Raw genomic sequence first — 16,360 nt, forward strand, 5'->3', positions numbered from 1 at the left:
CATTCCATTGAACCTTAACAATTGGTATCTTGTTTTGCTTAAGTCTTTTAACCTCACGATCCATTATTTCGACGGGTTCTTCGATGAATTGAAGTTTTTCGTTGATTTGGATTTCATCTAACGGAATAGTGAGATCTTCTTTAGCAAAACATTTCTTCAAATTCGAGATGTGGAAAGTGTTATGTACAGCCGCGAGTTGTTGAGGTAAATCAAGTCGGTAAGCTACTGGTCCGACACGATCAATAATCTTGAATGGTCCAATATACCTTGGATTTAATTTCCCTCGTTTACCAAATTGAACAACGCCTTTCTAAGGTGCAACTTTAAGCATGACCATCTCTCCAATTTCAAATTCTATATCTTTTCTTTTAATGTCAGCGTAGCTCTTTTGTCGACTTTGGGCGGTTTTCAACCGTTGTTGAATTTGGATGATCTTCTCGGTAGTTTCTTGTATAATCTCCGGACCCGTAATCTGTCTATCCCCCACTTCACTCCAACAAATCGGAGACCTGCACTTTCTACCATAAAGTGCTTCAAACGGCGCCATCTCAATGCTTGAATGGTAGCTGTTGTTGTAGGAAAATTCTGCTAACGGTAGATGTCGATCCCAACTGTTTCCGAAATCAATAACACATGCTCGTAGCATGTCTTCAAGCGTTTGTATCGTCCTTTCGCTCTTCCCATCAGTTTGTGGATGATAGGCAGTACTCATGTCTAGACGAGTTCCTAATGCTTGCTGTAATGTCTGCCAGAATCTTGAAATAAATCTGCCATCCCTATTAGAGATAATAGAGATTGGTATTCCATGTCTGGAGATGACTTCCTTCAAATACAGTTGTGCTAACTTCTCCATCTTGTCATCTTCTCTTATTGGCAGGAAGTGTGCTGATTTGGTGAGACGATCAACTATTACCCAAATAGTATCAAAACCACTTGCAGTCCTTGGCAATTTAGTGATGAAATCCATGGTAATGTTTTCCCATTTCCATTCTGGGAATTCGGGTTGTTGAAGTAGACCTGATGGTTTCTGATGCTCAGCTTTGACCTTAGAACACGTCAAACATTCTCCTACGTATTTAGCAACATCGGCTTTCATACCCGGCCACCAAAAATATTTCTTGAGATCCTTGTACATCTTCCCCGTTCCAGGATGTATTGAGTATCTGGTTTTATGAGCTTCTCTAAGTACCATTTCTTTCATATCTCCAAATTTTGGTACCCAAATCCTTTCAGCCCTATACCGGGTTCCGTCTTCCCGAATATTAAGATGCTTCTCCGATCCTTTGGGTATTTCATCCTTTAAATTTCCCTCTTTTAAAACTCCTTGTTGCACCTCCTTTATTTGAGTAGTAAGGTTATTATGAATCATTATATTCATAGATTTTACTCGAATGGGTTCTCTGTCCTTCCTGCTCAAAGCATCGGCTACCACATTTGCCTTCCCCGGGTGGTAACGAATCTCAAAGTCGTAATCATTCAATAATTCAATCCACCTACGCTGCCTCATATTCAGTTGTTTCTGATTAAATATGTGTTGAAGACTTTTGTGGTCGGTATATATAATACTTTTGACCGCATATAAGTAGTGCCTCCAAGTCTTTAATGCAAAAACAACCGCGCCTAATTCCAAATCATGCGTCGTATAATTTTGTTCGTGAATCTTCAATTGTCTAGACGCATAAGCAATCACCTTCGTTCGTTGCATTAATACACAACCGAGACCTTGCTTTGATGCGTCACAATAAATCACAAAATCATCATTCCCTTCAGGCAATGACAATATAGGTGCCGTAGTTAGCTTTTTCTTCAATAACTGAAACGCTTTCTCTTGTTCATCATTCCATTCAAATTTCTTCCCTTTATGCGTTAATGCAGTCAAGGGTTTTGCTATTCTTGAAAAGTCTTGGATGAACCTTCTGTAGTAACCAGCTAGTCCTAAAAACTGGCGTATGTGTTTCGGAGTTTTTGGGGTTTTCCACTTTTCAACAGTTTCTATCTTTGCCGGATCCACCTTAATACCTTCTTTGTTCACTATGTGACCGAGGAATTGAACTTCTTCCAACCAAAATGCACACTTTGAAAACTTAGCGTACATTTCTTCCTTCCTCAATACTTCTAACACCTTTCTCAAATGTTCACCGTGTTCTTGGTCATTCTTTGAGTAAATAAGTATGTCATCAATGAAAACAATGACAAACTTGTCAAGGTATGGTCCACACACTCGGTTCATAAGGTCCATGAACACAGCTGGTGCATTAGTTAAACCAAACGGCATGACCATAAACTCATAATGACCGTAACGTGTTCTGAAAACAGTCTTTGGAATATCATCTTCTTTCACCCGCATTTGATGATACCCGGAACGTAAGTCAATCTTTGAATAAACAGACGAGCCTTGTAGTTGATCAAATAAGTCGTCGATTCTCGGTAGTGGGTAGCGGTTCTTGATGGTAAGTTTGTTCAACTCTCGGTAGTCGATACACAACCTGAATGTACCATCTTTCTTCTTGACAAACAAAACAGGAGCTCCCCACGGTGATGTGCTTGGTCGAATGAAACCACGCTCTAAAAGTTCTTGTAATTGGCTTTGCAGTTCTTTCATCTCACTGGGTGCGAGTCTGTAAGGAGCACGAGCTATTGGTGCAGCTCCTGGTACAAGATCTATTTGAAATTCAACAGATCGATGTGGGGGTAATCCCGGTAATTCTTTCGGAAATACATCGGGAAATTCTTTTGCAATGGGAACATCATTGATGCTCTTTTCTTCAGTTTGTACTTTCTCAACGTGTGCTAGAACAGCATAGCAACCTTTTCTTATTAGTTTTTGTGCCTTCAAATTACTAATAAGATGTAGCTTCGTGTTGCCCTTTTCTCCGTACACCATTAAGGGTTTTCCTTTTTCTCGTATAATGCGAATTGCATTTTTGTAACAGACGATCTCTGCTTTCACTTCTTTCAACCAGTCCATACCGATTATCACATCAAAACTCCCTAACTCTACTGGTATCAAATCAATCTTAAATGTTTCGCTAACCAGTTTAATTTCTCGATTCCGACATATATTATCTGCTGAAATTAATTTACCATTTGCTAATTCGAGTAAAAATTTACTATCCAAAGGCGTCAATGGACAACTTAATTTAGCACAAAAATCTCTACTCATATAGCTTCTATCCGCACCCGAATCAAATAAAACGTAAGCAAATTTATTGTCAATAAGAAACGTACCCGTAACAAGCTCCGGGTCTTCCTGTGCCTCTGTCGCATTAATATTGAAAACTCTTCCGCGGCCTTGTCCATTCGTGTTCTCCAGGTTCGGGCAATTTCTAATAATGTGGCCCGGTTTTCCACATTTATAACAAACTACATTGGCATAACTTGCTCCGACACTACTTGCTCCGCCATTACTCGTTCCGACACCATTTGTTCCTTTCGTTCTATTAACCCCTGGTCCGTAGACCTCACACTTCGCCGTGCTATGACCATTTCTTTTACACTTGTTGCAAAATTTGGTGCAGAACCCCGAGTGATACTTTTCACACCTTTCGCATAACTGCTTCTGATTGTTGTTGTTGTTGCGGTTATTATTGTTGTTGGGATGATTGTTGTAGTTGCTATTGTTGTTGTTGTTGTTGTTGTTGGGCCGTTTGTTGTAGTTGCGATTGATGTTGCGATTGTTGGGATAATTGTTGCGATTATTGTTGTAATTGCTGTTGTTGTTGTATTGGTGATTCTTATCACCGTTTTCCTCCCACTTTCTTTTGACTTGCTTCACATTGGCCTCTTCAGCAGTCTGTTCTTTAATTCTTTCTTCAATCTGGTTCACTAGTTTATGAGCCATTCTACATGCCTGTTGTATGGAGGCGGGCTCGTGTGAACTTATATCTTCTTGGATTCTTTCCGGTAATCCTTTCACAAACGCGTCGATCTTCTCTTCCTCATCTTCGAATGCTCCCGGACACAATAGGCACAATTCTGTGAATCGTCTTTCGTACGTGGTAATATCAAATCCTTGGGTTCGTAACCCTCTAAGTTCTGTCTTGAGCTTATTGACCTTGGTTCTGGGACGGTACTTCTCGTTCATCAAGTGCTTGAATGCTGACCACGGTAGTGCGTACGCATCGTCTTGTCCCACTTGCTCTAGATAGGTATTCCACCATGTTAACGCAGAACCTGTGAAGGTATGCGTAGCGTACTTCACTTTGTCCTCTTCAGTACACTTATTTATGGCAAACACCGATTCGACCTTCTCGGTCCACCGTTTCAATCCGATCGGTCCTTCGGTTCCATCAAATTCCAAAGGTTTGCAGGCAGTGAATTCTTTATAGGTGCATCCTACACGATTTCCTGTACTGCTAGATCCAAGGTTATTGTTGGTATGTAGCGCAGCCTGTACTGCGGCTATGTTTGAAGCTAGAAAAGTACGGAATTCCTCTTCATTCATATTCACGGTGTGTCGAGTAGTCGGTGCCATTTCCTTCAAAATAGTCAAATGGAACAAGTTAATCATACAGAATATTAAGAGTAGTTAATAGTATTTCTTAGCATAATATGAACTCATTTATAAAAGCTTTTTCTTCATATTAGCGTTTTATAAGTTTAAATTCGGGTAGTACCTACCCGTTAAGTTCATACTTAGTAGCTAATATACAATACAACTACTACAATTCTATATGAAAAACAGATTATAATAATATTTCGCGTTCAAACTTTTATACAATATTTTACAAACTTACAATACCGCTTATTTTACATAAAGCATGAAATATAGCACACAATAACTTTGATACAAGATAGTTGTGAAGATAATTCTAGCTAGTACACAAGTCGTTCAGCAAAGGCAATAAAGACACGTAATTCATACGTCCAGAAACAAGTCATGCATTCTGGTTTTACTAGGATTACTTCCCATCCTTGGTCTTGGGGAACATAACCGTTATGGCCGTTGATAAGACAACGTGTTGTAACGTCGTCAAAGGGACGAGGGTTACGTAATGTCCAACAGTCCCGTAACAATCTAAAAACCTCATTTCTTACCCCAATTACCGACTCCGTCACTTGTGGAAACGTTTTGTTTAATAGTTGTAGCCCGATGTTCTTGTTCTCACTTTGGTGAGAAGCGAACATTACTAATCCGTAAGCATAACATGCTTCTTTATGTTGCATGTTAGCCGCTTTTTCTAAATCACGAAGTCCAATATTCGGATATATTGAGTCAAAATAATTTCTTAACCCGTTGCGTAAAATAGCATTTGGGTTCCCCGCAATATATGCGTCAAAGTAAACACATCGTAACTTATGGGTTTCCCAATGTGATATCCCCCATCTTTCAAACGAAAGTCTCTTATAAACCAAGACATTCTTGGAACGTTCTTCGAATGTCTTACAAACTGATCTCGCCTTAAATAGTTGTGCCGAGGAATTCTGACCGACTCTAGACAAGATTTCATCAATCATGTCTCCGGGTAGGTCTCTTAAAATATTGGGTTGTCTATCCATTTTGTGTTTTTATACTGTAAAATAGACAAGAGTTAGATTCATAAAAAAAATACTTATTAATACAAGCAATTTTTACATATATCATAAAGCATAAGCACACTATATTACATATATTACACCACACTAATACAACTATCTTATTCCGACTCGCTCGTTTCTTCTTGTTCAGTTTTGGTTCGTTTTGCCAAGTTTCTAGGGATATATGATGTTCCCCTAATACGAGCCGTCGTTGTCCACATTGGTTTAGAAAAACCTGGTGGTTTAGAGGTTCCCGGGTCATTGTTACAACTTAAGGACTTCGGGGATTGACGATACATATAAAGTTCATCGGGGTTGGAATTAGATTTCTCTATTTTTATGCCCTTTCCCTTATTATTTTATTTTGCCTTTTTAAATTCAGTTGGGGTAATTTCTATAACATCATCGGAATTCTCGTCGGAATCCGATTCATCGGAGAATTGGTAATCCTCCCAATATTTTGCTTCCTTGGCGGAAACACCATTGACCATAATTAACCTTGGTCGGTTGGTTGAGGATTCTCTTTTACTTAACCGTTTTATTATTTCTCCCAACGGTTCTATTTCTTCTTCCGGTTCCGATTCTTCTTCCGGTTCCGATTCTTCTTCCGGTTCCGACTCTTCTTCCGGTTCCTCTTCGGGAACTTGTGAATCAGTCCACGAATCATTCCAATTTACATTTGACTCTTCATTATTATTAGGTGAGTCAATGGGACTTGTTCTAGAGGTAGACATCTATCACATAATATCAAACACGTTAAGAGATTAATATATCACATAATATTCATATGTTAAAAATATATAGTTTCCAACAAAAATGTTAAGCAATCATTTTTAAAGAAAACACGGTCGAAGTCCAGACTCACTAATGCATCCTAACAAACTCGATAAGACACACTAATGCAAATTTTCTGGTTCTCTAAGACCAACGCTCTGATACCAACTGAAATGTCCCGTTCTTATTGATTAAAAACGTTCCATATTAATTGATTTCGTTGAGAGGTTTTGACCTCTATATGAGACGTTTTTCAAAGACTGCATTCATTTTAAAACAAACCATAACCTTTATTTCATCAATAAAGGTTTAAAAAGCTTTACGCAGATTATCAAATAATGATAATCTAAAATATCCTGATTACACTCGACCATTACATAATGGTTTACAATACAAATATGTTACAACAAAATAAGTTTCTTGAATGCAGTTTTTACACAATATCATACAAGCATGGACTCCAAATCTCGTTCTTATTTAAGTATGCGACAGCGGAAGCTCTTAATAATCACCTGAGAATAAACATGCTTAAAAACGTCAACAAAAATGTTGGTGAGTTATAGGTTTAACCTATATATATCGAATCATAATAATAGACCACAAGATTTCATATTTCAATACACATCCCATACATAGAGATAAAAATCATTCATATGGTGAACACCTGGTAACCGACATTAACAAGATGCATATATAAGAATATCCCCATCATTCCGGGACACCCTTCGGATATGATATAAATTTCGAAGTACTAAAGCATCCGGTACTTTGGATGGGGCTTGTTGGGCCCGATAGATCTATCTTTAGGATTCGCGTCAATTAGGGTGTCTGTTCCCTAATTCTTAGATTACCAGACTTAATAAAAAGGGGCATATTCGATTTCGATAATTCAACCATAGAATGTAGTTTCACGTACTTGTGTCTATTTTGTAAATCATTTATAAAACTGCATGTATTCTCATCCCAAAAATATTAGATTTTAAAAGTGGGACTATAACTCACTTTCACAGATTTTTACTTCGTCGGGAAGTAAGACTTGGCCACTGGTTGATTCACGAACCTATAACAATATATACATATATATCAAAGTATGTTCAAAATATATTTACAACACTTTTAATATATTTTGATGTTTTAAGTTTATTAAGTCAGCTGTCCTCGTTAGTAACCTACAACTAGTTGTCCACAATTAGATGTATAGAAATAAATCGATAAATATTATCTTGAATCAATCCACGACCCAGTGTATACGTATCTCAGTATTGATCACAACTCAAACTATATATATTTTGGAATCAACCTCAACCCTGTATAGCTAACTCCAACATTCACATATAGAGTGTCTATGGTTGTTCCGAAATATATATAGATGTGTCGACATGATAGGTCGAAACATTGTATACGTATCTATGGTATCTCAAGATTACATAATATATAATACAAGTTGATTAAGTTATGGTTGGAATAGATTTGTTACCAATTTTCACGTAGCTAAAATGAGAAAAATTATCCAATCTTGTTTTACCCATAACTTCTTCATTTTAAATCCGTTTTGAGTGAATCAAATTGCTATGATTTCATATTGAACTCTATTTAATGAATCTAAACAGAAAAAGTATAGGTTTATAGTCGGAAAAATAAGTTACAAGTCGTTTTTGTAAAGGTAGTCATTTCAGTCGAAAGAACGACGTCTAGATGACCATTTTAGAAAACATACTTACACTTTGAGTTTAACCATAATTTTTGGATATAGTTTCATGTTCATAATAAAAATCATTTTCTCAGAATAACAACTTTTAAATCAAAGTTTATCATAGTTTTTAATTAACTAACCTAAAACAGCCCGCGGTGTTACTACGACGGCGTAAATCCGGTTTTACGGTGTTTTTCGTGTTTCCAGGTTTTAAATCATTAAGGTAGCATATCATATAGATATAGAACATGTGTTTAGTTGATTTTAAAAGTCAAGTTAGAAGGATTAACTTTTGTTTGCGAACAAGTTTAGAATTAACTAAACTATGTTCTAGTGATTACAAGTTTAAACCTTCGAATAAGATAACTTTATATGTATGAATCGAATGATGTTATGAACATCATTACTACCTTAAGTTCCTTGGATAAACCTACTGGAAAAGAGAAAAATGGATCTAGCTTCAACGGATCCTTGGATGGCTCGAAGTTCTTGAAGCAGAATCATGACACGAAAACAAGTTCAAGTAAGATCATCACTTGAAATAAGATTGTTATAGTTATAGAAATTGAACCAAATTTTGAATATGATTATTACCTTGTATTAGAATGATAACCTACTGTAATAAACAAAGATTTCTTGAGGTTGGATGATCACCTTACAAGATTGGAAGTGAGCTAGCAAACTTGAAAGTATTCTTGATTTTATGTAACTAGAACTTGTAAAATATATGAAGAACACTTAGAACTTGAAGATAGAACTTGAGAGAGATCAATTAGATGAAGAAAATTGAAGAATGAAAGTGTTTGTAGGTGTTTTTGGTCGTTGGTGTATGGATTAGATATAAAGGATATGTAATTTTGTTTTCATGTAAATAAGTCATGAATGATTACTCATATTTTTGTAATTTTATGAGATATTTCATGCTAGTTGCCAAATGATGGTTCCCACATGTGTTAGGTGACTCACATGGGCTGCTAAGAGCTGATCATTGGAGTGTATATACCCATAGTACATACATCTAAAAGCTATGTATTGTACGAGTACGAATACGGGTGCATACGAGTAGAATTGTTGATGAAACTGAACGAGGATGTAATTGTAAGCATTTTTGTTAAGTAGAAATATTTTGATAAGTGTCTTGAAGTCTTTCAAAAGTGTATGAATACATATTAAAACACTACATGTATATACATTTTAACTGAGTCGTTAAGTCATCGTTAGTCGTTACATGTAAATGTTGTTTTGAAACCTTTAGGTTAACGATCTTGTTGAATGTTGTTAACCCATTGTTTATTATAACAAATGAGATGTTAAATTATTATATTATCATGATATTATGATATATAATATATCTTAGTATGATGTATATACAGTTAAATGTCGTTACAACGATAATCGTTACATATATGTCTCGTTTCGAAATCATTAAGTTAGTAGTCTTATTTTTACATATGTATTTCATTGTTAGTACACTTAATAATATATTTACTTATCATTTAACATAATTAACCAAGTGTATCAATATCTTAATATGATTCCTATGTACCTAGTAAGACGTTGTTATAACGATAATCGTTATATATATCGTTTTCGAGTTTCTTAAATTAATAGTCTCACTTTTATGTATATAACTCATTGTTAAAATACCTAATGAGATACATACTTATAATAAAAACATGTTAACTATATATATAACCATATATATGTCATCGTATAGTTTTTACAAGTTTTAACGTTCGTGAATCACCGGTCAACTTGGGTGGTCAATTGTCTATATGAAACATATTTCAATTAATCAAGTCTTAACAAGTTTGATTGCTTAACATGTTGGAAACATTTAATCATGTAAATATCAATCTCAATTAATATATATAAACATGGAAAAGTTTGGGTCACTACATACCCAAAGGATCAGAGAAACATCTTAATATTCGGGAAGACAGAACCCGATATAGGGCTGATAGAATTTGGGTACCAAGGTTTGGAGATGTGAGAGAAATGGTACTTAAAGAAGCACATAAAACCAGATATTCAATACATTCCGGAGCGGGGAAGATGTATAAAGATCTCAAGAAACACTTTTGGTGGCTGGGTATGAAAGCCGATATTACTAAATATGTAGGAGAATGTTTGACGTGTTCTAAGGTCAAATCTGAACATCAGAAACCATCAGGTCTACTACAACAACCTGAAATCTCGGAATGGAAATGGGAAAACATTACCATGGATTTCATTACTAAATCTCCAAGGACTGCAAGTGGTTATGATACTATTTGGGTAATAGTTGATCGTCTCACCAAGTCAGCACACTTCCTGCCAATGAGAGAAGATGACAAAATGGAGAAGTTGGCGCGATTGTATTTGAAGGAGGTTGTCTCCAGACATGGAATACCCGTCTCTATTATCTCTGATAGGGATGGTAGATTTGTTTCAAGGTTCTGGCAGATGTTGCAACAAGCATTGGGGACTCGTCTAGATATGAGTACTGCCTATCATCCACAAACTGATGGGCAGAGTGAAAGGACAATACAAACGCTTGAAGACATGCTACGAGCATGTGTTATTGATTTCGAAAATAGTTGGGATCGACACCTACCATTAGCAGAATTTTCCTACAACAACAGTTATCATTCTAGTATTGAGATGGTGCCGTTTGAGTCACTTTATGGTAGAAAGTGCAGGTCTCCGATTTGTTGGAATGAAGTGGGGGATAGACAGATTACGGGTCCGGAGATAATACAAGAAACTACCGAGAAAATCATCCAAATTCAACAACGATTGAAAACCGCCCAGAGTCGACAAAAGAGCTACGCGGACAGTAAAAGAAAAGATATAGAGTTTGAAATTTGAGAAATGGTCATGCTTAAGGTTTCACCTTTGAAAGGCGTTGTTCGATTTGGTAAACGGAGGAAACTAAATCCAAGGTACATTGGACCATTCAAGATTATAGATCGTGTCGGACCAGTAGCTTACCAACTAGAGCTACCTCAACAACTCGCGGCTGTACATAACACTTTCCACATCTCGAATTTGAAGAAATATTTTGCTAAAGAAGATCTCACTATTCCATTGGACGAAATCCAAATCAATGAAAAACTTCAATTCATTGAAGAACCCGTCGAAATAATGGATCGTGAGGTTAAGAGACTTAAGTAAAACAAGATACCGATTGTTAAGGTTCGATGGAATGCTCATAGAGGACCCGAGTTTACCTGGGAGCATGAAGATCAGATGAAGAAGAAATACCCGCATCTATTTCCAGAAGATTCATCAACACCTTCAACAGCTTAAAATTTTGGGACGAAATTTATTTAACGGGTAGGTACTGTAGTGACTCGAACTTTTCCATTTTTATATATATTAATTAAGATTGAAATTTACATGACTAAATGTTTCCAACGTGTTAAGAAATCAAACTTGTTAAGACTCGATTAAATGAAATAAGTTTCATATAGACAATTGATCACCCAAGTTGACCGGCGATTCACGAACGTTACAAAATTGTAAAAACTAAATGTTGTGGTATATATAGACATATATATATGGTTGACATGAGATTATGATGAGTAATTATCTCACTAAGTATATTAACAATGTGTGATATACATAAGAAATGAGATTACTAAGTTAAGAAACTCGAAATGATATATATAACGATTATCGTTATGATAACGTCTACTAAATATATATGTATCATATTAAGATATTGATACACTATATTTAACATGATAAAATGATATTTAAATATATCATTAAGTGTGTTAACAATGAACTACATATGTAAAAACAAGACTACTAACTCAAGAATTACAAAACGAGACTTATATGTAACGATTATCGTTGTAACGATATTTTAATGTATATATCATATTAAGAGATATTCATACATCATAATATCATGATAATATAATAATTTAACATCTCATTTGATATAATAAACATTGGGTTAACAACATTAATTGAGATCGTTAACTTAAAGGTTTCAAAACAACACTTACATGTAACGACTAACGAAGACTTAACGACTCCATTAGAATATATATACATGTTGTGTTTTGATATGTATTCTTACACTTTTGAAAGACTTCAAGACACATATCATAGTACTTCTACTTAACAAAAATGCTTACAATTACATCCTCGTTTAGTTTCATCAATAATTCTACTCGTATGCACCCGTATTCGTACTCGTACAATACACAGCTTTTAGATGTATGTACTATTGGTATATACACTCCAATGATCAGCTCTTAGCAGCCCATGTGAGTCACTTAATACATGTGGGAACCATCATTTGGCAACTAGCATGAAATATCTCATAAAATTACAAAAATATTAGTAATCATTCATGACTTATTTACATGAAAACAAAATTACATATCCTTTATATCTAATCCATATACCAACGATCAAAAACACCTACAAACACTTTCATTCTTCAATTTTCTTCATCTAATTGATCTCTCTCAAGTTCCATCTTCAAGTTCTAAGTGTTCTTCATAAATTCCATAAGTATAGTTTCATAAAAATCAAGAATACTTCCAAGTTTGCAAGTCTACTTCCAAGCTTTCTAATCCATTCCAAGTAATCATCTAAGATCAAGGAACCTTTGTTATTTACAGTAGGATATCTTTCTAATTCAAGGAAATATTCATATTCAAACTTTGATTCAATTTCTACAACTATAACAATCTTATTTCGAGTGAAAATCTTACTTGAATTGTTTTCGTGTCATGATTCTGCTTCAAGAACTTTCAAGCCATCCAAGGATTCTTTGAAGCTAGATCCATTTTTTTCATTTCCTGTAGTTTTATCCAGAAAACTTGAGGTAGTAATGATGTTCATAACATCATTCGATTCATACATATAATGCTATCTTATTCGAAGGTTTAAACTTGTAATCACTAGAACATAGTTTAGTTAATTCTAAACTTGTTCGCAAACAAAAGTTAATCCTTATAACTTGACTTTTAAAATCAACTAAACACATGTTCTATATCTATATGATATGCTAACTTAATGATTTAAAACCTGGAAACACGATGAACACCATAAAATCGGATATACGCCGTCGTAGTGAAACCGGGGGCTGTTTTGGTTTGGATAATTAAAAACTATGATAAACTTTAATTTAAAAGTTGTTATTATGGGAAAATGATTTTTCATATGAACATGAAACTATATCCAAAAATCTTGGTTAAACTCAAAGTGAAAGTATGTTTTTCAAAATGGTCATCAAGATGTCGTTCTTTCGACGAAAATGACTACCTCTTTAGTAATTGACATGTAACTTAAATTTCTGACTATAAACCTATACTTTTTCTGTTTGGATTCTTAAATTAGAGTTCAATATGAAACCATAGCAATTTGATTCACTCAAAACGGATATAAAATGAAGAAGTTATGGGTAAAACAAGATTGGATATTTTTGATCTTTTTAGCTACGGGAAATGTTTAACAAATCTATACAAATCATATCCTAGCTAACTTATATTGTATTATACATGTATTCTAATATATTATGTAATCTTGGGATACCATAGACATGTATGCAAATGTTTTGACATATCATATCGACCCATGTATATATATTATTTGGAACAACCATAGACACTCTATATGCAGTAATGTTGGAGTTAGCTATATAGGGTTGAGGTTGATTCCAAAAATATATATACTTTGAGTTGTGATTTAGCCTAAGACGTGTATACACTGGGTCGTGGATTGATTCAAGATAATATATATCGATTTATTTCTGTACATCTAACTGTGGACAACTAGTTGTAGGTTACTAACGAGGACAGCTGACTTAATACACTCAAATCTTTAAAACATAATAAAAAATGGTTGTAATTATATTTTGATCATACTTTGATATATATGTACATATTTGTATAGGTTCGTGATTCGATCCGTGGCCAAGTCTTATTTCTGAGGAAGGAAATATCTGTGAAAGTGAGTTATAGTCCCACTTTTAAAATCTAATATTTTTGGGATGAGAATACATGCAGGTTTTATAAATGATTTATAAAATAGACACAAGTACGTGAAACTACATTCTATGGTTGAATTATCGAAATCGAATATGCCCCTTTTTATTAAGTCTGGTAATCTAAGAATTAGGGAACAGACACCCTAATTGACGTGAATCCTAAAGATAGATCTATTGGGCCTAACAAACCCCATCCAAAGTACCGGATGCTTTAGTACTTCGAAATTTATATCATATCCGAAGGGTGTCCTGGAATGATGGGGATATTCTTATATATGCATCTTGTTAATGTCGGTTACCAGGTGTTCAACATATGAATGATTTTTATCTCTATGTATGGGATGTGTATTGAAATATGAAATCTTGTGGTCTATTGTTACGATTTGAAATATATAGGTTAAACCTATAGTTCACCAACATTTTTGTTGAAGTTTAAAGCATGTTTATTCTCAGGTGAATACTAAGAGCTTCCGCTGTTGCATACTAAAATAAGGACAAGATTTGGAGTCCATGTTTGTATGATATTTTGTAAAAACTGCATTCAAGAAACATATGTCGATGTAATATATTTCTATTGTAAACCATTATGTAATAGTCGTGTGTAAACAATATATTTTAGATTATCATTATTTGATAATCTATGTAATGTTTTTAAAACCTTTATTGATAAAATAAAGGTTATGGTTGTTTTAAAAATGAATGCAGTCTTTGAAAAACGTCTCATATAGAGGTCAAAACCTCGCAACGAAATCAATTAATATGGAACGTTTATAATCAATATGAACGGGATATTTCACCACCCGAGTATGTAAAGCCAGTGGTGGCACCATACAAACCACGCATCCCGTTTCCAAGAAAAGGAGTTGAGTATGAGCAAGTGATAGGTAATAAAGTTTGTGATACCTCTGGAAAGAAGAAGAAGAATAAGAAAGTGCATGAAACAAAAACTGTAAAAGTAAACCCGGTGAAGACAGTTCCACCAAAACCTCCACCATGGTTGGGTGATCCGGTGTGACGATCGCTCCAAATCCATATGGACAATACGTCATTCATTGATTTCATTGCGAGGTATTTGACCTCTATATGATACGTTTTGTAAACATTGCATTCTTTTGAAAAGGCACACACCATAAATGAATATTTAAATCAAAGGTTTTCGACATCTGATGATTTCTACATATAGACAATTACCGTAAATAATAGTTTACAATAGTACTTCCGTTGACAATGCAGTCAAAATAAGATACATGGTGATGATTTGGTGAATGCAACGTTTCCTTGAAAAGTATGTCATGTAAGACTCCATGCACATAGCTTGTCTAACATATAAGCAACATCGGAAGACTTCTAGTAAACCTGAGAATAAACATGCTAACAAGTGTCAACACAAAGGTTGGTGAGTTCATAGTTTTATTGTTTCGTATAATCTGTATGTAAAGGTGAATCAAAAGTTTTCAGTTGTTTCATCCAGAAACGTTTATCAAAATATTCTACGAAATTGAGCACCCTGGTAACTAAACTTAACGTATATATATTTTATACCCTTTGTATAATCATCTTAATAATACACGCAAACCAATGTGTACGCTTCTCAAATAGCATACGTCCGTTAAAAGGCTAGCGCTCTAGCTCGGACGGGGATATCAAGCCCTATGGATCCATATACTACTACTCGCGCCCACCAGTTCTTATAACTAGCAGTTACTAGTTACCAAAGCTAAGGAATTTTCGGTTCAAACTCAGTGTAGAATTTAGTATGTACTTGTATCCATTGTGTTTAAAATAAAGTGCATGTATTCTCAGCCCAAAAATATATATTGCAAAAGCAATTAAAAAGGGAGCAAATGAAACTCACGCATATAAATCTAGTATTTTCAGTATTTATAAACAGTCGCATGTATTCTCAGCCCAAAAATATATTGAGTAAAAGGGATCATATGAAACTCACCTTAGCAGCATATAAAGTCGTTCACCAAAATGTGACTGAAACATGGATTACCAAATAACCGTAGATCTCAACCTAGAGAACATATGTTGGTCAATAAATGTCTATCAAGCTAGGTCAGGTCATAGTGTATCATAATCCTAATGCTCGAGATCGACATACAAAAGTTATCCAAAGTCGTTTCAAAAAGTCAATTTTGACAATAATTGAACAAAACGAGACGTGCCTTATATATGGATTCATTTACTTGGCTGGTAATATTCAAAAATCCAATTTATCATTCTTACAAACAAGTTTCAAAAGCAATTTCAATCAATGTCAATCATAATTCAGTTGATCATATCTTTTAATTCGTTCACCGAAATTACGCGATTTCTAAATGAAAAGTTATTGATTTTTTGCCAGCTTTCCAAAAACATGCATATCATATACCTTTTAT

The sequence above is a fragment of the Rutidosis leptorrhynchoides genome, chromosome 3 (assembly GCF_046630445.1).
Source record: "Rutidosis leptorrhynchoides isolate AG116_Rl617_1_P2 chromosome 3, CSIRO_AGI_Rlap_v1, whole genome shotgun sequence".
In the NCBI taxonomy this organism is placed as follows: Eukaryota; Viridiplantae; Streptophyta; class Magnoliopsida; order Asterales; family Asteraceae; genus Rutidosis; species Rutidosis leptorrhynchoides.